Genomic DNA, 22,123 nt, shown 5'->3' on the forward strand with positions numbered 1-22,123 from the left:
CAGAAATGTGAGGAACATGTGCTTTTTTAACCAAATTTTGATGTTTGCAAAGGATTCTGGGTAACAGAACCTGGTCCGAGCCACACAAGTCACCCCATCTTGCATTCCCCTAGGTCTCTAGTTTTCAGAAATGCACAGGTTTGGTAGGTTTCCCTAGGTGGCGGCTGAGCTACAGGCCAAAATCTACAGGTAGGCACTTTGCAAAAAACACCTCTGTTTTCCTTCACAAATTTGGATGTGTCCACGTTGCGCTTTGGGGCGTTTTCTGTCGCGGGCGCAAGGCCTACCCACACAAGTGAGGTATCATTTTTATCGGGAGATGTGGGGGAACGCTGGGTGGAAGGAAATTTGTGGCTCCTCTCAGATTGCAGAACGTTCTGCCACAGAAATATGAGGAACATGTGTTTTTTTAGCCAAATTTTGAGGTTTGCAAAGGATTCTGTGTAACAGAACCTGGTCCGAGCCACACAAGTCACCCCATCCTGGATTCCCCTAGGTCTCTAGTTTTCAGAAATGCACAGGTGTGGTAGGTTTCCCTAGGTGGCGGCTGCGCTACAGACCAAAATCTACAGGTAGGCACTTTGCATAAAACACCTCTGTTTTCCTTCACAAATTTGGATGTGTCCACGTTGCGCTTTGGGGCGTTTCCTGTCGCGGGCGCTAGGCCTACCCACACAAGTGAGGTATCATTTTGTATCGGGAGACGTGGGGGAACGCTGGGTGGAAGGAAATTTGTGGCTCCTCTCAGATTGCAGAACGTTCTGCCACAGAAATGTGAGGAACATGTGTTTTTTTAGCCAAATTTTGAGGTTTGCAAAGGATTCTGGGTAACAGAACCTGGTCCGAGCCACACAAGTCACCCCATCTTGGATTCCCCTAGGTCTCTAGTTTTCAGAAATGCACAGGTTTGGTAGGTTTCCCTAGGTGGCGGCTGAGCTACAGGCCAAAATCTACAGGTAGGCACTTTGCAAAAAACACCTCTGTTTTCCTTCACAAATTTGGATGTGTCCACGTTGCGCTTTGGGGCGTTTCCTGTCGCAGGCGCTAGGCCTACCCACACAAGTGAGGTATCATTTTTATCGGGAGACGTGGGGGAACGCTGGGTGGAAGGAAATTGGTGGCTCCTCTCAGATTCCAGAACTTTCTGCCACAGAAATGTGAGGAACATGTGTTTTTTTAGCCAAATTTTGAGGTTTGCAAAGGATTCTGGGTAACAGAACCTGGTCCGAGCCACACAAGTCACCCCATCTTGGATTCCCCTAGGTCTCTAGTTTTCAGGAATGCACAGGTTTGGTAGGTTTCCCTAGGTGGCGGCTGAGCTACAGGCCAGAATCTACAGGTAGGCACTTTGCAAAAAACACCTCTGTTTTCCTTCAAAAATTTGGATGTGTCCACGTTGCGCTTTGGGCCGTTTTCTGTCACGGGCGCTAGGCCTACCCACACAAGTGATGTATCATTTTTATCGGGAGATATGGGGGAACGCTGGGTGGAAGGAAATTTGTGGCTTCTCTCAGATTCCAGAACTTTCTGCCACAGAAATGTGAGGAACATGTGTTTTTTTAGCCAAATTTTGAGGTTTGCAAAGGATTCTGGGTAACAGAACCTGGTCCGAGCCACACAAGTCACCCCATCTTGGATTCCCCTAGGTCTCTAGTTTTCAGAAATGCACAGGTTTGGTAGGTTTCCCTAGGTGGCGGCTGAGCTACAGGCCAAAATCTACAGGTAGGCACTTTGCAAAAAACACCTCTGTTTTCCTTCACAAATTTGGATGTGTCCACGTTGCGCTTTGGGGCGTTTCCTGTCGCGGGCGCTATGCCTACCCACACATGTGAGGTATCATTTTTATCGGGAGACATAATTTCACTAGTTGGCGGCTGAGCTACAGGCCAAAATCAACAGGTAGGCACTTTGCAAAAAACACCTCTGTTTTCCTTCAAAAATTTGGATGTGTCCACGTTGCGCTTTGGGCCGTTTTTTGTCGCTGGCGCTAGGCCTACCCACACAAGTGATGTATCATTTTTATCGGGAGGTGTGGGGGAACGCTGGGTGGAAGGAAATTTGTTTCTCCTCTCAGATTCCAGAACTTTCTGCCACAGAAATGTTAGGAACATGTGTTTTTTTAGCCAAATTTTGAGGTTTGCAAAGGATTCTGGGTAACAGAACCTGGTCCGAGCCACACAAGTCACCCCATCTTGGATTCCCCTAGGTCTCTAGTGTTCAGAAATGCACAGGTTTGGTAGGTTTCCCTAGGTGGCGGTTGAGCTACAGGCCAAAATCTACAGGTAGGCACTTTGCAAAAAACACCTCTGTTTTCCTTCACAAATTTGGATGTGTCCACGTTGCGCTTTGGGGCGTTTCCTGTCGCAGGCGCTAGGCCTACCCACACAAGTGAGGTATCATTTTTATCGGGAGACGTGGGGGAACGCTGGGTGGAAGGAAATTGGTGGCTCCTCTCAGATTCCAGAACTTTCTGCCACAGAAATGTGAGGAACATGTGTTTTTTTAGCCAAATTTTGAGGTTTGCAAAGGATTCTGGGTAACAGAACCTGGTCCGAGCCACACAAGTCACCCCATCTTGGATTCCCCTAGGTCTCTAGTGTTCAGAAATGCACAGGTTTGGTAGGTTTCCCTAGGTGGCGGCTGAGCTACAGGCCAAAATCTACAGGTAGGCACTTTGCAAAAAACACCTCTGTTTTCCTTCACAAATTTGGATGTGTCCACGTTGCGCTTTGGGGCGTTTCCTGTCGCAGGCGCTAGGCCTACCCACACAAGTGAGGTATCATTTTTATCGGGAGACGTGGGGGAACGCTGGGTGGAAGGAAATTGGTGGCTCCTCTCAGATTCCAGAACTTTCTGCCACAGAAATGTGAGGAACATGTGTTTTTTTAGCCAAATTTTGAGGTTTGCAAAGGATTCTGGGTAACAGAACCTGGTCCGAGCCACACAAGTCACCCCATCTTGGATTCCCCTAGGTCTCTAGTTTTCAGGAATGCACAGGTTTGGTAGGTTTCCCTAGGTGGCGGCTGAGCTACAGGCCAAAATCTACAGGTAGGCACTTTGCAAAAAACACCTCTGTTTTCCTTCAAAAATGTGGATGTGTCCACGTTGCGCTTTGGGCCGTTTTCTGTCGCGGGCGCTAGGCCTACCCACACAAGTGATGTATCATTTTTATCGGGAGACGTGGGGGAACGCTGGGTGGAAGGAAATTTGTGGCTCCTCTCAGATTCCAGAACTTTCTGCCACAGAAATGTTAGGAACATGTGTTTTTTTAGCCAAATTTTGAGGTTTGCAAAGGATTCTGGGTAACAGAACCTGGTCCGAGCCACACAAGTCACCCCATCTTGGATTCCCCTAGGTCTCTAGTGTTCAGAAATGCACAGGTTTGGTAGGTTTCCCTAGGTGGCGGCTGAGCTACAGGCCAAAATCTACAGGTAGGCACTTTGCAAAAAACACCTCTGTTTTCCTTCACAAATTTGGATGTGTCCACGTTGCGCTTTGGGGCGTTTCCTGTCGCAGGCGCTAGGCCTACAAACACAAGTGAGGTATCATTTTTATCGGGAGACGTGGGGGAACGCTGGGTGGAAGGAAATTGGTGGCTCCTCTCAGATTCCAGAACTTTCTGCCACAGAAATGTGAGGAAGATGTGTTTTTTTAGCCAAATTTTGAGGTTTGCAAAGGATTCTGGGTAACAGAACCTGGTCCGAGCCACACAAGTCACCCCATCTTGGATTCCCCTAGGTCTCTAGTTTTCAGGAATGCACAGGTTTGGTAGGTTTCCCTAGGTGGCGGCTGAGCTACAGGCCAGAATCTACAGGTAGGCACTTTGCAAAAAACACCTCTGTTTTCCTTCAAAAATTGGATGTGTCCACGTTGCGCTTTGGGCCGTTTTCTGTCGCGGGCGCTAGGCCTACCCACACAAGTGATGTATCATTTTTATCGGGAGATGTGGGGGAACGCTGGGTGGAAGGAAATTTGTGGCTCCTCTCAGATTCCAGAACTTTCTGCCACAGAAATGTTAGGAACATGTGTTTTTTTAGCCAAATTTTGAGGTTTGCAAAGGATTCTGGGTAACAGAACCTGGTCCGAGCCACACAAGTCACCCCATCTTGGATTCCCCTAGGTCTCTAGTTTTCAGAAATGCACAGGTTTGGTAGGTTTCCCTAGGTGGCGGCTGAGCTACAGGCCAAAACCTACAGGTAGGCACTTTGCAAAAAACACCTCTGTTTTCCTTCACAAATTTGGATGTGTCCACCTTGCGCTTTGGGGCGTTTCCTGTCGCAGGCGCTAGGCCTACCCACACAAGTGAGGTATCATTTTTATCGGGAGACGTGGGGGAACGCTGGGTGGAAGGAAATTGGTGGCTCCTCTCAGATTCCAGAACTTTCTGCCACAGAAATGTGAGGAACATGTGTTTTTTTAGCCAAATTTTGAGGTTTGCAAAGGATTCTGGGTAACAGAACCTGGTCCGAGCCACACAAGTCACCCCATCTTGGATTCCCCTAGGTCTCTAGTTTTCAGGAATGCACAGGTTTGGTAGGTTTCCCTAGGTGGCGGCTGAGCTACAGGCCAAAATCTACAGGTAGGCACTTTGCAAAAAACACCTCTGTTTTCCTTCAAAAATTTGGATGTGTCCACGTTGCGCTTTGGGGCGTTACCTGTCGTGGGCGCTAGGCCTACCCACACAAGTGAGGTATCATTTTGTATCGGTAGACGTGGGGGAACGCTGGGTGGAAGGAAATTTGTGGCTCCTCTCAGATTCCAGAACTTTCTGCCACAGAAATGTGAGGAACATGTGTTTTTTTAGCCAAATTTTGAGGTTTGCAAAGGATTCTGGGTAACAGAACCTGGTCCGAGCCACACAAGTCACCCCATCTTGCATTCCCCTAGGTCTCTAGTTTTCAGAAATGCACAGGTTTGGTAGGTTTCCCTAGGTGGCGGCTGAGCTACAGGCCAAAATCTACAGGTAGGCACTTTGCAAAAAACACCTCTGTTTTCCTTCACAAATTTGGATGTGTCCACGTTGCGCTTTGGGGCGTTTTCTGTCGCGGGCGCAAGGCCTACCCACACAAGTGAGGTATCATTTTTATCGGAAGATGTGGGGGAACGCTGGGTGGAAGGAAATTTGTGGCTCCTCTCAGATTGCAGAACGTTCTGCCACAGAAATATGAGGAACATGTGTTTTTTTAGCCAAATTTTGAGGTTTGCAAAGGATTCTGTGTAACAGAACCTGGTCCGAGCCACACAAGTCACCCCATCCTGGATTCCCCTAGGTCTCTAGTTTTCAGAAATGCACAGGTGTGGTAGGTTTCCCTAGGTGGCGGCTGAGCTACAGACCAAAATCTACAGGTAGGCACTTTGCAAAAAACACCTCTGTTTTCCTTCACAAATTTGGATGTGTCCACGTTGCGCTTTGGGGCGTTTCCTGTCGCGGGCGCTAGGCCTACCCACACAAGTGAGGTATCATTTTGTATCGGGAGACGTGGGGGAACGCTGGGTGGAAGGAAATTTGTGGCTCCTCAGATTGCAGAACGTTCTGCCACAGAAATGTGAGGAACATGTGTTTTTTTAGCCAAATTTTGAGGTTTGCAAAGGATTCTGGGTAACAGAACCTGGTCCGAGCCACACAAGTCACCTCATCTTGGATTCCCCTAGGTCTCTAGTTTTCAGAAATGCACAGGTTTGGTAGGTTTCCCTAGGTGGCGGCTGAGCTACAGGCCAAAATCTACAGGTAGGCACTTTGCAAAAAACACCTCTGTTTTCCTTCACAAATTTGGATGTGTCCACGGTGCGCTTTGGGGCGTTTCCTGTCGCAGGCGCTAGGCCTACCCACACAAGTGAGGTATCATTTTTATCGGGAGACATGGGGGAACGCTGGGTGGAAGGAAATTAGTGGCTCCTCTCAGATTCCAGAACTTTCTGCCACAGAAATGTGAGGAACATGTGTTCTTTTAGCCAAATTTTGAGGTTTGCAAAGGATTCTGGGTAACAGAACCTGGTCCGAGCCACACAAGTCACCCCATCTTGGATTCCCCTAGGTCTCTAGTTTTCAGGAATGCACAGGTTTGGTAGGTTTCCCTAGGTGGCGGCTGAGCTACAGGCCAGAATCTACAGGTAGGCACTTTGCAAAAAACACCTCTGTTTTCCTTCAAAAATTTGGATGTGTCCACATTGCGCTTTGGGCCGTTTTCTGTCGCGGGCGCTAGGCCTACCCACACAAGTGATGTATCATTTTTATCGGGAGATGTGGGGGAACGCTGGGTGGAAGGAAATTTGTGGCTCCTCTCAGATTCCAAAACTTTCTGCCACAGAAATGTTAGGAACATGTGTTTTTTTAGCCAAATTTTGAGGTTTGCAAAGGATTCTGGGTAACAGAACCTGGTCCGAGCCACACAAGTCACCCCATCTTGGATTCCCCTAGGTCTCTAGTTTTCAGGAATGCACAGGTTTGGTAGGTTTCCCTAGGTGGCGGCTGAGCTACAGGCCAAAATCTACAGGTAGGCACTTTGCAAAAAACACCTCTGTTTTCCTTCAAAAATTTGGATGTGTCCACGTTGCGCTTTGGGGCGTTACCTGTTGCGGGCACTAGGCCTACCCACACAAGTGAGGTATCATTTTGTATCGGGAGACGTGGGGGAACGCTGGGTGGAAGGAAATTTGTGGCTCCTCTCAGATTCCAGAACTTTCTGCCACAGAAATGTGAGGAACATGTGTTTTTTTAGCCAAATTTTGATGTTTGCAAAGGATTCTGGGTAACAGAACCTGGTCCGAGCCACACAAGTCACCCCATCTTGCATTCCCCTAGGTCTCTAGTTTTCAGAAATGCACAGGTTTGGTAGGTTTCCCTAGGTGGCGGCTGAGCTACAGGCCAAAATCTACAGGTAGGCACTTTGCAAAAAACACCTCTGTTTTCCTTCACAAATTTGGATGTGTCCACGTTGCGCTTTGGGGCGTTTTCTGTCGCGGGCGCAAGGCCTACCCACACAAGTGAGGTATCATTTTTATCGGGAGATGTGGGGGAACGCTGGGTGGAAGGAAATTTGTGGCTCCTCTCAGATTGCAGAACGTTCTGCCACAGAAATATGAGGAACATGTGTTTTTTTAGCCAAATTTTGAGGTTTGCAAAGGATTCTGTGTAACAGAACCTGGTCCGAGCCACACAAGTCACCCCATCCTGGATTCCCCTAGGTCTCTAGTTTTCAGAAATGCACAGGTGTGGTAGGTTTCCCTAGGTGGCGGCTGCGCTACAGACCAAAATCTACAGGTAGGCACTTTGCATAAAACACCTCTGTTTTCCTTCACAAATTTGGATGTGTCCACGTTGCGCTTTGGGGCGTTTCCTGTCGCGGGCGCTAGGCCTACCCACACAAGTGAGGTATCATTTTGTATCGGGAGACGTGGGGGAACGCTGGGTGGAAGGAAATTTGTGGCTCCTCTCAGATTGCAGAACGTTCTGCCACAGAAATGTGAGGAACATGTGTTTTTTTAGCCAAATTTTGAGGTTTGCAAAGGATTCTGGGTAACAGAACCTGGTCCGAGCCACACAAGTCACCCCATCTTGGATTCCCCTAGGTCTCTAGTTTTCAGAAATGCACAGGTTTGGTAGGTTTCCCTAGGTGGCGGCTGAGCTACAGGCCAAAATCTACAGGTAGGCACTTTGCAAAAAACACCTCTGTTTTCCTTCACAAATTTGGATGTGTCCACGTTGCGCTTTGGGGCGTTTCCTGTCGCAGGCGCTAGGCCTACCCACACAAGTGAGGTATCATTTTTATCGGGAGACGTGGGGGAACGCTGGGTGGAAGGAAATTGGTGGCTCCTCTCAGATTCCAGAACTTTCTGCCACAGAAATGTGAGGAACATGTGTTTTTTTAGCCAAATTTTGAGGTTTGCAAAGGATTCTGGGTAACAGAACCTGGTCCGAGCCACACAAGTCACCCCATCTTGGATTCCCCTAGGTCTCTAGTGTTCAGAAATGCACAGGTTTGGTAGGTTTCCCTAGGTGGCGGCTGAGCTACAGGCCAAAATCTACAGGTAGGCACTTTGCAAAAAACACCTCTGTTTTCCTTCACAAATTTGGATGTGTCCACGTTGCGCTTTGGGGCGTTTCCTGTCGCAGGCGCTAGGCCTACAAACACAAGTGAGGTATCATTTTTATCGGGAGACGTGGGGGAACGCTGGGTGGAAGGAAATTGGTGGCTCCTCTCAGATTCCAGAACTTTCTGCCACAGAAATGTGAGGAAGATGTGTTTTTTTAGCCAAATTTTGAGGTTTGCAAAGGATTCTGGGTAACAGAACCTGGTCCGAGCCACACAAGTCACCCCATCTTGGATTCCCCTAGGTCTCTAGTTTTCAGGAATGCACAGGTTTGGTAGGTTTCCCTAGGTGGCGGCTGAGCTACAGGCCAGAATCTACAGGTAGGCACTTTGCAAAAAACACCTCTGTTTTCCTTCAAAAATTGGATGTGTCCACGTTGCGCTTTGGGCCGTTTTCTGTCGCGGGCGCTAGGCCTACCCACACAAGTGATGTATCATTTTTATCGGGAGATGTGGGGGAACGCTGGGTGGAAGGAAATTTGTGGCTCCTCTCAGATTCCAGAACTTTCTGCCACAGAAATGTTAGGAACATGTGTTTTTTTAGCCAAATTTTGAGGTTTGCAAAGGATTCTGGGTAACAGAACCTGGTCCGAGCCACACAAGTCACCCCATCTTGGATTCCCCTAGGTCTCTAGTTTTCAGAAATGCACAGGTTTGGTAGGTTTCCCTAGGTGGCGGCTGAGCTACAGGCCAAAATCTACAGGTAGGCACTTTGCAAAAAACACCTCTGTTTTCCTTCACAAATTTGGATGTGTCCACCTTGCGCTTTGGGGCGTTTCCTGTCGCAGGCGCTAGGCCTACCCACACAAGTGAGGTATCATTTTTATCGGGAGACGTGGGGGAACGCTGGGTGGAAGGAAATTGGTGGCTCCTCTCAGATTCCAGAACTTTCTGCCACAGAAATGTGAGGAACATGTGTTTTTTTAGCCAAATTTTGAGGTTTGCAAAGGATTCTGGGTAACAGAACCTGGTCCGAGACACACAAGTCACCCCATCTTGGATTCCCCTAGGTCTCTAGTTTTCAGGAATGCACAGGTTTGGTAGGTTTCCCTAGGTGGCGGCTGAGCTACAGGCCAAAATCTACAGGTAGGCACTTTGCAAAAAACACCTCTGTTTTCCTTCAAAAATTTGGATGTGTCCACGTTGCGCTTTGGGGCGTTACCTGTCGTGGGCGCTAGGCCTACCCACACAAGTGAGGTATCATTTTGTATCGGTAGACGTGGGGGAACGCTGGGTGGAAGGAAATTTGTGGCTCCTCTCAGATTCCAGAACTTTCTGCCACAGAAATGTGAGGAACATGTGTTTTTTTAGCCAAATTTTGAGGTTTGCAAAGGATTCTGGGTAACAGAACCTGGTCCGAGCCACACAAGTCACCCCATCTTGCATTCCCCTAGGTCTCTAGTTTTCAGAAATGCACAGGTTTGGTAGGTTTCCCTAGGTGGCGGCTGAGCTACAGGCCAAAATCTACAGGTAGGCACTTTGCAAAAAACACCTCTGTTTTCCTTCACAAATTTGGATGTGTCCACGTTGCGCTTTGGGGCGTTTTCTGTCGCGGGCGCAAGGCCTACCCACACAAGTGAGGTATCATTTTTATCTGAAGATGTGGGGGAACGCTGGGTGGAAGGAAATTTGTGGCTCCTCTCAGATTGCAGAACGGTCTGCCACAGAAATATGAGGAACATGTGTTTTTTTAGCCAAATTTTGAGGTTTGCAAAGGATTCTGTGTAACAGAACCTGGTCCGAGCCACACAAGTCACCCCATCCTGGATTCCCCTAGGTCTCTAGTTTTCAGAAATGCACAGGTGTGGTAGGTTTCCCTAGGTGGCGGCTGAGCTACAGACCAAAATCTACAGGTAGGCACTTTGCAAAAAACACCTCTGTTTTCCTTCACAAATTTGGATGTGTCCACGTTGCGCTTTGGGGCGTTTCCTGTCGCGGGCGCTAGGCCTACCCACACAAGTGAGGTATCATTTTGTATCGGGAGACGTGGGGGAACGCTGGGTGGAAGGAAATTTGTGGCTCCTCAGATTGCAGAACGTTCTGCCACAGAAATGTGAGGAACATGTGTTTTTTTAGCCAAATTTTGAGGTTTGCAAAGGATTCTGGGTAACAGAACCTGGTCCGAGCCACACAAGTCACCTCATCTTGGATTCCCCTAGGTCTCTAGTTTTCAGAAATGCACAGGTTTGGTAGGTTTCCCTAGGTGGCGGCTGAGCTACAGGCCAAAATCTACAGGTAGGCACTTTGCAAAAAACACCTCTGTTTTCCTTCACAAATTTGGATGTGTCCACGTTGCGCTTTGGGGCGTTTCCTGTCGCAGGCGCTAGGCCTACCCACACAAGTGAGGTATCATTTTTATCGGGAGACATGGGGGAACGCTGGGTGGAAGGAAATTAGTGGCTCCTCTCAGATTCCAGAACTTTCTGCCACAGAAATGTGAGGAACATGTGTTCTTTTAGCCAAATTTTGAGGTTTGCAAAGGATTCTGGGTAACAGAACCTGGTCCGAGCCACACAAGTCACCCCATCTTGGATTCCCCTAGGTCTCTAGTTTTCAGGAATGCACAGGTTTGGTAGGTTTCCCTAGGTGGCGGCTGAGCTACAGGCCAGAATCTACAGGTAGGCACTTTGCAAAAAACACCTCTGTTTTCCTTCAAAAATTTGGATGTGTCCACATTGCGCTTTGGGCCGTTTTCTGTCGCGGGCGCTAGGCCTACCCACACAAGTGATGTATCATTTTTATCGGGAGATGTGGGGGAACGCTGGGTGGAAGGAAATTTGTGGCTCCTCTCAGATTCCAAAACTTTCTGCCACAGAAATGTTAGGAACATGTGTTTTTTTAGCCAAATTTTGAGGTTTGCAAAGGATTCTGGGTAACAGAACCTGGTCCGAGCCACACAAGTCACCCCATCTTGGATTCCCCTAGGTCTCTAGTTTTCAGGAATGCACAGGTTTGGTAGGTTTCCCTAGGTGGCGGCTGAGCTACAGGCCAAAATCTACAGGTAGGCACTTTGCAAAAAACACCTCTGTTTTCCTTCAAAAATTTGGATGTGTCCACGTTGCGCTTTGGGGCGTTACCTGTTGCGGGCGCTAGGCCTACCCACACAAGTGAGGTATCATTTTGTATCGGGAGACGTGGGGGAACGCTGGGTGGAAGGAAATTTGTGGCTCCTCTCAGATTCCAGAACTTTCTGCCACAGAAATGTGAGGAACATGTGCTTTTTTAACCAAATTTTGATGTTTGCAAAGGATTCTGGGTAACAGAACCTGGTCCGAGCCACACAAGTCACCCCATCTTGCATTCCCCTAGGTCTCTAGTTTTCAGAAATGCACAGGTTTGGTAGGTTTCCCTAGGTGGCGGCTGAGCTACAGGCCAAAATCTACAGGTAGGCACTTTGCAAAAAACACCTCTGTTTTCCTTCACAAATTTGGATGTGTCCACGTTGCGCTTTGGGGCGTTTTCTGTCGCGGGCGCAAGGCCTACCCACACAAGTGAGGTATCATTTTTATCGGGAGATGTGGGGGAACGCTGGGTGGAAGGAAATTTGTGGCTCCTCTCAGATTGCAGAACGTTCTGCCACAGAAATATGAGGAACATGTGTTTTTTTAGCCAAATTTTGAGGTTTGCAAAGGATTCTGTGTAACAGAACCTGGTCCGAGCCACACAAGTCACCCCATCCTGGATTCCCCTAGGTCTCTAGTTTTCAGAAATGCACAGGTGTGGTAGGTTTCCCTAGGTGGCGGCTGCGCTACAGACCAAAATCTACAGGTAGGCACTTTGCATAAAACACCTCTGTTTTCCTTCACAAATTTGGATGTGTCCACGTTGCGCTTTGGGGCGTTTCCTGTCGCGGGCGCTAGGCCTACCCACACAAGTGAGGTATCATTTTGTATCGGGAGACGTGGGGGAACGCTGGGTGGAAGGAAATTTGTGGCTCCTCTCAGATTGCAGAACGTTCTGCCACAGAAATGTGAGGAACATGTGTTTTTTTAGCCAAATTTTGAGGTTTGCAAAGGATTCTGGGTAACAGAACCTGGTCCGAGCCACACAAGTCACCCCATCTTGGATTCCCCTAGGTCTCTAGTTTTCAGAAATGCACAGGTTTGGTAGGTTTCCCTAGGTGGCGGCTGAGCTACAGGCCAAAATCTACAGGTAGGCACTTTGCAAAAAACACCTCTGTTTTCCTTCACAAATTTGGATGTGTCCACGTTGCGCTTTGGGGCGTTTCCTGTCGCAGGCGCTAGGCCTACCCACACAAGTGAGGTATCATTTTTATCGGGAGACGTGGGGGAACGCTGGGTGGAAGGAAATTGGTGGCTCCTCTCAGATTCCAGAACTTTCTGCCACAGAAATGTGAGGAACATGTGTTTTTTTAGCCAAATTTTGAGGTTTGCAAAGGATTCTGGGTAACAGAACCTGGTCCGAGCCACACAAGTCACCCCATCTTGGATTCCCCTAGGTCTCTAGTTTTCAGGAATGCACAGGTTTGGTAGGTTTCCCTAGGTGGCGGCTGAGCTACAGGCCAGAATCTACAGGTAGGCACTTTGCAAAAAACACCTCTGTTTTCCTTCAAAAATTTGGATGTGTCCACGTTGCGCTTTGGGCCGTTTTCTGTCACGGGCGCTAGGCCTACCCACACAAGTGATGTATCATTTTTATCGGGAGATATGGGGGAACGCTGGGTGGAAGGAAATTTGTGGCTTCTCTCAGATTCCAGAACTTTCTGCCACAGAAATGTGAGGAACATGTGTTTTTTTAGCCAAATTTTGAGGTTTGCAAAGGATTCTGGGTAACAGAACCTGGTCCGAGCCACACAAGTCACCCCATCTTGGATTCCCCTAGGTCTCTAGTTTTCAGAAATGCACAGGTTTGGTAGGTTTCCCTAGGTGGCGGCTGAGCTACAGGCCAAAATCTACAGGTAGGCACTTTGCAAAAAACACCTCTGTTTTCCTTCACAAATTTGGATGTGTCCACGTTGCGCTTTGGGGCGTTTCCTGTCGCGGGCGCTATGCCTACCCACACATGTGAGGTATCATTTTTATCGGGAGACATAATTTCACTAGTTGGCGGCTGAGCTACAGGCCAAAATCAACAGGTAGGCACTTTGCAAAAAACACCTCTGTTTTCCTTCAAAAATTTGGATGTGTCCACGTTGCGCTTTGGGCCGTTTTTTGTCGCTGGCGCTAGGCCTACCCACACAAGTGATGTATCATTTTTATCGGGAGGTGTGGGGGAACGCTGGGTGGAAGGAAATTTGTTTCTCCTCTCAGATTCCAGAACTTTCTGCCACAGAAATGTTAGGAACATGTGTTTTTTTAGCCAAATTTTGAGGTTTGCAAAGGATTCTGGGTAACAGAACCTGGTCCGAGCCACACAAGTCACCCCATCTTGGATTCCCCTAGGTCTCTAGTGTTCAGAAATGCACAGGTTTGGTAGGTTTCCCTAGGTGGCGGTTGAGCTGCAGGCCAAAATCTACAGGTAGGCACTTTGCAAAAAACACCTCTGTTTTCCTTCACAAATTTGGATGTGTCCACGTTGCGCTTTGGGGCGTTTCCTGTCGCAGGCGCTAGGCCTACCCACACAAGTGAGGTATCATTTTTATCGGGAGACGTGGGGGAACGCTGGGTGGAAGGAAATTGGTGGCTCCTCTCAGATTCCAGAACTTTCTGCCACAGAAATGTGAGGAACATGTGTTTTTTTAGCCAAATTTTGAGGTTTGCAAAGGATTCTGGGTAACAGAACCTGGTCCGAGCCACACAAGTCACCCCATCTTGGATTCCCCTAGGTCTCTAGTGTTCAGAAATGCACAGGTTTGGTAGGTTTCCCTAGGTGGCGGCTGAGCTACAGGCCAAAATCTACAGGTAGGCACTTTGCAAAAAACACCTCTGTTTTCCTTCACAAATTTGGATGTGTCCACGTTGCGCTTTGGGGCGTTTCCTGTCGCAGGCGCTAGGCCTACCCACACAAGTGAGGTATCATTTTTATCGGGAGACGTGGGGGAACGCTGGGTGGAAGGAAATTGGTGGCTCCTCTCAGATTCCAGAACTTTCTGCCACAGAAATGTGAGGAACATGTGTTTTTTTAGCCAAATTTTGAGGTTTGCAAAGGATTCTGGGTAACAGAACCTGGTCCGAGCCACACAAGTCACCCCATCTTGGATTCCCCTAGGTCTCTAGTTTTCAGGAATGCACAGGTTTGGTAGGTTTCCCTAGGTGGCGGCTGAGCTACAGGCCAGAATCTACAGGTAGGCACTTTGCAAAAAACACCTCTGTTTTCCTTCAAAAATTTGGATGTGTCCACGTTGCGCTTTGGGCCGTTTTCTGTCGCGGGCGCTAGGCCTACCCACACAAGTGATGTATCATTTTTATCGGGAGATGTGGGGGAACGCTGGGTGGAAGGAAATTTGTGGCTCCTCTCAGATTCCAGAACTTTCTGCCACAGAAATGTTAGGAACATGTGTTTTTTTAGCCAAATTTTGAGGTTTGCAAAGGATTCTGGGTAACAGAACCTGGTCCGAGCCACACAAGTCACCCCATCTTGGATTCCCCTAGGTCTCTAGTTTTCAGAAATGCACAGGTTTGGTAGGTTTCCCTAGGTGGCGGCTGAGCTACAGGCCAAAATCTACAGGTAGGCACTTTGCAAAAAAACACCTCTGTTTTCCTTCACAAATTTGGATGTGTCCACCTTGCGCTTTGGGGCGTTTCCTGTCGCAGGCGCTAGGCCTACCCACACAAGTGAGGTATCATTTTTATCGGGAGACGTGGGGGAACGCTGGGTGGAAGGAAATTGGTGGCTCCTCTCAGATTCCAGAACTTTCTGCCACAGAAATGTGAGGAACATGTGTTTTTTTAGCCAAATTTTGAGGTTTGCAAAGGATTCTGGGTAACAGAACCTGGTCCGAGCCACACAAGTCACCCCATCTTGGATTCCCCTAGGTCTCTAGTTTTCAGGAATGCACAGGTTTGGTAGGTTTCCCTAGGTGGCGGCTGAGCTACAGGCCAAAATCTACAGGTAGGCACTTTGCAAAAAACACCTCTGTTTTCCTTCAAAAATTTGGATGTGTCCACGTTGCGCTTTGGGGCGTTACCTGTCGTGGGCGCTAGGCCTACCCACACAAGTGAGGTATCATTTTGTATCGGTAGACGTGGGGGAACGCTGGGTGGAAGGAAATTTGTGGCTCCTCTCAGATTCCAGAACTTTCTGCCACAGAAATGTGAGGAACATGTGTTTTTTTTAGCCAAATTTTGAGGTTTGCAAAGGATTCTGGGTAACAGAACCTGGTCCGAGCCACACAAGTCACCCCATCTTGCATTCCCCTAGGTCTCTAGTTTTCAGAAATGCAACAGGTTTGGTAGGTTTCCCTAGGTGGCGGCTGAGCTACAGGCCAAAATCTACAGGTAGGCACTTTGCAAAAAACACCTCTGTTTTCCTTCACAAATTTGGATGTGTCCACGTTGCGCTTTGGGGCGTTTTCTGTCGCGGGCGCAAGGCCTACCCACACAAGTGAGGTATCATTTTTATCGGAAGATGTGGGGGAACGCTGGGTGGAAGGAAATTTGTGGCTCCTCTCAGATTGCAGAACGTTCTGCCACAGAAATATGAGGAACATGTGTTTTTTTAGCCAAATTTGAGGTTTGCAAAGGATTCTGTGTAACAGAACCTGGTCCGAGCCACACAAGTCACCCCATCCTGGATTCCCCTAGGTCTCTAGTTTTCAGAAATGCACAGGTGTGGTAGGTTTCCCTAGGTGGCGGCTGAGCTACAGACCAAAATCTACAGGTAGGCACTTTGCAAAAAACACCTCTGTTTTCCTTCACAAATTTGGATGTGTCCACGTTGCGCTTTGGGGCGTTTCCTGTCGCGGGCGCTAGGCCTACCCACACAAGTGAGGTATCATTTTGTATCGGGAGACGTGGGGGAACGCTGGGTGGAAGGAAATTTGTGGCTCCTCAGATTGCAGAACGTTCTGCCACAGAAATGTGAGGAACATGTGTTTTTTTAGCCAAATTTTGAGGTTTGCAAAGGATTCTGGGTAACAGAACCTGGTCCGAGCCACACAAGTCACCTCATCTTGGATTCCCCTAGGTCTCTAGTTTTCAGAAATGCACAGGTTTGGTAGGTTTTCCCCTAGGTGGCGGCTGAGCTACAGGCCAAAATCTACAGGTAGGCACTTTGCAAAAAACACCTCTGTTTTCCTTCACAAATTTGGATGTGTCCACGTTGCGCTTTGGGGCGTTTCCTGTCGCAGGCGCTAGGCCTACCCACACAAGTGAGGTATCATTTTTATCGGGAGACATGGGGGAACGCTGGGTGGAAGGAAAATTAGTGGCTCCTCTCAGATTCCAGAACTTTCTGCCACAGAAATGTGAGGAACATGTGTTCTTTTAGCCAAATTTTGAGGTTTGCAAAGGATTCTGAACAGAACCTGGTCCGAGCCACACAAGTCACCCCATCTTGGATTCCCCTAGGTCTCTAGTTTTCAGGAATGCACAGGTTTGGTAGGTTTCCCTAGGTGGCGGCTGAGCTACAGGCCAGAATCTACAGGTAGGCACTTTGCAAAAAACACCTCTGTTTTCCTTCAAAAATTTGGATGTGTCCACATTGCGCTTTGGGCCGTTTTCTGTCGGCGGGCGCTAGGCCTACCCACACAAGTGATGTATCATTTTTATCGGGAGATGTGGGGGAACGCTGGGTGGAAGGAAATTTGTGGCTCCTCTCAGATTCCAGAACTTTCTGCCACAGAAATGTGAGGAACATGTGTTTTTTTAGCCAAATTTTGAGGTTTGCAAAGGATTCTGGGTAACAGAACCTGGTCCGAGCCACACAAGTCACCCCATCTTGGATTCCCCTAGGTCTCTAGTTTTCAGGAATGCACAGGTTTGGTAGGTTTCCCTAGGTGGCGGCTGAGCTACAGGCCAAAATCTACAGGTAGGCACTTTGCAAAAAACACCTCTGTTTTCCTTCAAAAATTTGGATGTGTCCACGTTGCGCTTTGGGGCGTTACCTGTTGCGGGCGCTAGGCCTACCCACACAAGTGAGGTATCATTTTGTATCGGGAGACGTGGGGGAACGCTGGGTGGAAGGAAATTTGTGGCTCCTCTCAGATTCCAGAACTTTCTGCCACAGAAATGTGAGGAACATGTGTTTTTTTAGCCAAATTTTGATGTTTGCAAAGGATTCTGGGTAACAGAACCTGGTCCGAGCCACACAAGTCACCCCATCTTGCATTCCCCTAGGTCTCTAGTTTTCAGAAATGCACAGGTTTGGTAGGTTTCCCTAGGTGGCGGCTGAGCTACAGGCCAAAATCTACAGGTAGGCACTTTGCAAAAAAACACCTCTGTTTTCCTTCACAAATTTGGATGTGTCCACGTTGCGCTTTGGGGCGTTTTCTGTCGCGGGCGCAAGGCCTACCCACACAAGTGAGGTATCATTTTTATCGGGAGATGTGGGGGAACGCTGGGTGGAAGGAAATTTGTGGCTCCTCTCAGATTGCAGAACGTTCTGCCACAGAAATATGAGGAACATGTGTTTTTTTTAGCCAAATTTTGAGGTTTGCAAAGGATTCTGTGTAACAGAACCTGGTCCGAGCCACACAAGTCACCCCATCCTGGATTCCCCTAGGTCTCTAGTTTTCAGAAATGCACAGGTGTGGTAGGTTTCCCTAGGTGGCGGCTGCGCTACAGACCAAAATCTACAGGTAGGCACTTTGCATAAAACACCTCTGTTTTCCTTCACAAATTTGGATGTGTCCACGTTGCGCTTTGGGGCGTTTCCTGTCGCGGGCGCTAGGCCTACCCACACAAGTGAGGTATCATTTTGTATCGGGAGACGTGGGGGAACGCTGGGTGGAAGGAAATTTGTGGCTCCTCTCAGATTGCAGAACGTTCTGCCACAGAAATGTGAGGAACATGTGTTTTTTTAGCCAAATTTTGAGGTTTGCAAAGGATTCTGGGTAACAGAACCTGGTCCGAGCCACACAAGTCACCCCATCTTGGATTCCCCTAGGTCTCTAGTTTTCAGAAATGCACAGGTTTGGTAGGTTTCCCTAGGTGGCGGCTGAGCTACAGGCCAAAATCTACAGGTAGGCACTTTGCAAAAAACACCTCTGTTTTCCTTCACAAATTTGGATGTGTCCACGTTGCGCTTTGGGGCGTTTCCTGTCGCAGGCGCTAGGCCTACCCACACAAGTGAGGTATCATTTTTATCGGGAGACGTGGGGGAACGCTGGGTGGAAGGAAATTGGTGGCTCCTCTCAGATTCCAGAACTTTCTGCCACAGAAATGTGAGGAACATGTGTTTTTTTAGCCAAATTTTGAGGTTTGCAAAGGATTCTGGGTAACAGAACCTGGTCCGAGCCACACAAGTCACCCCATCTTGGATTCCCCTAGGTCTCTAGTTTTCAGGAATGCACAGGTTTGGTAGGTTTCCCTAGGTGGCGGCTGAGCTACAGGCCAGAATCTACAGGTAGGCACTTTGCAAAAAACACCTCTGTTTTCCTTCAAAAATTTGGATGTGTCCACGTTGCGCTTTGGGCCGTTTTCTGTCACGGGCGCTAGGCCTACCCACACAAGTGATGTATCATTTTTATCGGGAGATATGGGGGAACGCTGGGTGGAAGGAAATTTGTGGCTTCTCTCAGATTCCAGAACTTTCTGCCACAGAAATGTGAGGAACATGTGTTTTTTTAGCCAAATTTTGAGGTTTGCAAAGGATTCTGGGTAACAGAACCTGGTCCGAGCCACACAAGTCACCCCATCTTGGATTCCCCTAGGTCTCTAGTTTTCAGAAATGCACAGGTTTGGTAGGTTTCCCTAGGTGGCGGCTGAGCTACAGGCCAAAATCTACAGGTAGGCACTTTGCAAAAAACACCTCTGTTTTCCTTCACAAATTTGGATGTGTCCACGTTGCGCTTTGGGGCGTTTCCTGTCGCGGGCGCTATGCCTACCCACACATGTGAGGTATCATTTTTATCGGGAGACATAATTTCCCTAGTTGGCGGCTGAGCTACAGGCCAAAATCAACAGGTAGGCACTTTGCAAAAAACACCTCTGTTTTCCTTCAAAAATTTGGATGTGTCCACGTTGCGCTTTGGGCCGTTTTTTGTCGCTGGCGCTAGGCCTACCCACACAAGTGATGTATCATTTTTATCGGGAGGTGTGGGGGAACGCTGGGTGGAAGGAAATTTGTTTCTCCTCTCAGATTCCAGAACTTTCTGCCACAGAAATGTTAGGAACATGTGTTTTTTTAGCCAAATTTTGAGGTTTGCAAAGGATTCTGGGTAACAGAACCTGGTCCGAGCCACACAAGTCACCCCATCTTGGATTCCCCTAGGTCTCTAGTGTTCAGAAATGCACAGGTTTGGTAGGTTTCCCTAGGTGGCGGTTGAGCTACAGGCCAAAATCTACAGGTAGGCACTTTGCAAAAAACACCTCTGTTTTCCTTCACAAATTTGGATGTGTCCACGTTGCGCTTTGGGGCGTTTCCTGTCGCAGGCGCTAGGCCTACCCACACAAGTGAGGTATCATTTTTATCGGGAGACGTGGGGGAACGCTGGGTGGAAGGAAATTGGTGGCTCCTCTCAGATTCCAGAACTTTCTGCCACAGAAATGTGAGGAACATGTGTTTTTTTAGCCAAATTTTGAGGTTTGCAAAGGATTCTGGGTAACAGAACCTGGTCCGAGCCACACAAGTCACCCCATCTTGGATTCCCCTAGGTCTCTAGTGTTCAGAAATGCACAGGTTTGGTAGGTTTCCCTAGGTGGCGGCTGAGCTACAGGCCAAAATCTACAGGTAGGCACTTTGCAAAAAACACCTCTGTTTTCCTTCACAAATTTGGATGTGTCCACGTTGCGCTTTGGGGCGTTTCCTGTCGCAGGCGCTAGGCCTACCCACACAAGTGAGGTATAATTTTTATCGGGAGACGTGGGGGAACGCTGGGTGGAAGGAAATTGGTGGCTCCTCTCAGATTCCAGAACTTTCTGCCACAGAAATGTGAGGAACATGTGTTTTTTTAGCCAAATTTTGAGGTTTGCAAAGGATTCTGGGTAACAGAACCTGGTCCGAGCCACACAAGTCACCCCATCTTGGATTCCCCTAGGTCTCTAGTTTTCAGGAATGCACAGGTTTGGTAGGTTTCCCTAGGTGGCGGCTGAGCTACAGGCCAGAATCTACAGGTAGGCACTTTGCAAAAAACACCTCTGTTTTCCTTCAAAAATTTGGATGTGTCCACGTTGCGCTTTGGGCCGTTTTCTGTCGCGGGCGCTAGGCCTACCCACACAAGTGATGTATCATTTTTATCGGGAGATGTGGGGGAACGCTGGGTGGAAGGAAATTTGTGGCTCCTCTCAGATTCCAGAACTTTCTACCACAGAAATGTTAGGAACATGTGTTTTTTTAGCCAAATTTTGAGGTTTGCAAAGGATTCTGGGTAACAGAACCTGGTCCGAGCCACACAAGTCACCCCATCTTGGATTCCCCTAGGTCTCTAGTTTTCAGAAATGCACAGGTTTGGTAGGTTTCCCTAGGTGGCGGCTGAGCTACAGGCCAAAATCTACAGGTAGGCACTTTGCAAAAAACACCTCTGTTTTCCTTCACAAATTTGGATGTGTCCACGTTGCGCTTTGGGGCATTTCCTGTCGCAGGCGCTAGGCCTACCCACACAAGTGAGGTATCATTTTTATCGGGAGACGTGGGGGAACGCTGGTGGAAGGAAATTGGTGGCTCCTCTCAGATTCCAGAACTTTCTGACACAGAAATGTGAGGAACATGTGTTTTTTTAGCCAAATTTTGAGGTTTGCAAAGGATTCTGGGTAACAGAACCTGGTCCGAGCCACACAAGTCACCCCATCTTGGATTCCCCTAGGTCTCTAGTTTTCAGGAATGCACAGGTTTGGTAGGTTTCCCTAGGTGGCGGCTGAGCTACAGGCCAAAATCTACAGGTAGGCACTTTGCAAAAAACACCTCTGTTTTCCTTCACAAATTTGGATGTGCCCACGTTGCGCTTTGGGGCGTTTGCTGTCGCGGGCGCAAGGCCTACCCACACAAGTGAGGTATCATTTTTATCGGGAGATGTGGGGGAACGCTGGGTGGAAGGAAATTTGTGGCTCCTCTCAGATTGCAGAACGTTCTGCCACAGAAATATGAGGAACATGTGTTTTTTTAGCCAAATTTTGAGGTTTGCAAAGGATTCTGTGTAACAGAACCTGGTCCGAGCCACACAAGTCACCCCATCCTGGATTCCCCTAGGTCTCTAGTTTTCAGAAATGCACAGGTGTGGTAGGTTTCCCTAGGTGGCGTCTGAGCTACAGACCAAAATCTACAGATAGGCACTTTGCAAAAAACACCTCTGTTTTCCTTCACAAATTTGGATGTGTCCACGTTGCGCTTTGGGGCGTTTCCTGTCGCAGGCGCTAGGCCTACCCACACAAGTGAGGTATCATTTTTATCGGGAGACGTGGGGGAACGCTGGGTGGAAGGAAATTAGTGGCTCCTCTCAGATTCCAGAACTTTCTGCCACAGAAATGTGAGGAACATGTGTTCTTTTAGCCAAATTTTGAGGTTTGCAAAGGATTCTGGGTAACAGAACCTGGTCCGAGCCACACAAGTCACCCCATCTTGGATTCCCCTAGGTCTCTAGTTTTCAGGAATGCACAGGTTTGGTAGGTTTCCCTAGGTGGCGGCTGAGCTACAGGCCAGAATCTACAGGTAGGCACTTTGCAAAAAACACCTCTGTTTTCCTTCAAAAATTTGGATGTGTCCACATTGCGCTTTGGGCCGTTTTCTGTCGCGGGGCGCTAGGCCTACCCACACAAGTGATGTATCATTTTTATCGGGAGATGTGGGGGAACGCTGGGTGGAAGGAAATTTGTGGCTCCTCTCAGATTCCAGAACTTTCTGCCACAGAAATGTGAGGAACATGTGTTTTTTTAGCCAAATTTTGAGGTTTGCAAAGGATTCTGGGTAACAGAACCTGGTCCGAGCCACACAAGTCACCCCATCTTGGATTCCCCTAGGTCTCTAGTTTTCAGGAATGC

The sequence above is a fragment of the Pleurodeles waltl genome, chromosome 5 (genome assembly GCF_031143425.1).
Source record: "Pleurodeles waltl isolate 20211129_DDA chromosome 5, aPleWal1.hap1.20221129, whole genome shotgun sequence".
NCBI lineage: Eukaryota > Metazoa > Chordata > Amphibia > Caudata > Salamandridae > Pleurodeles > Pleurodeles waltl.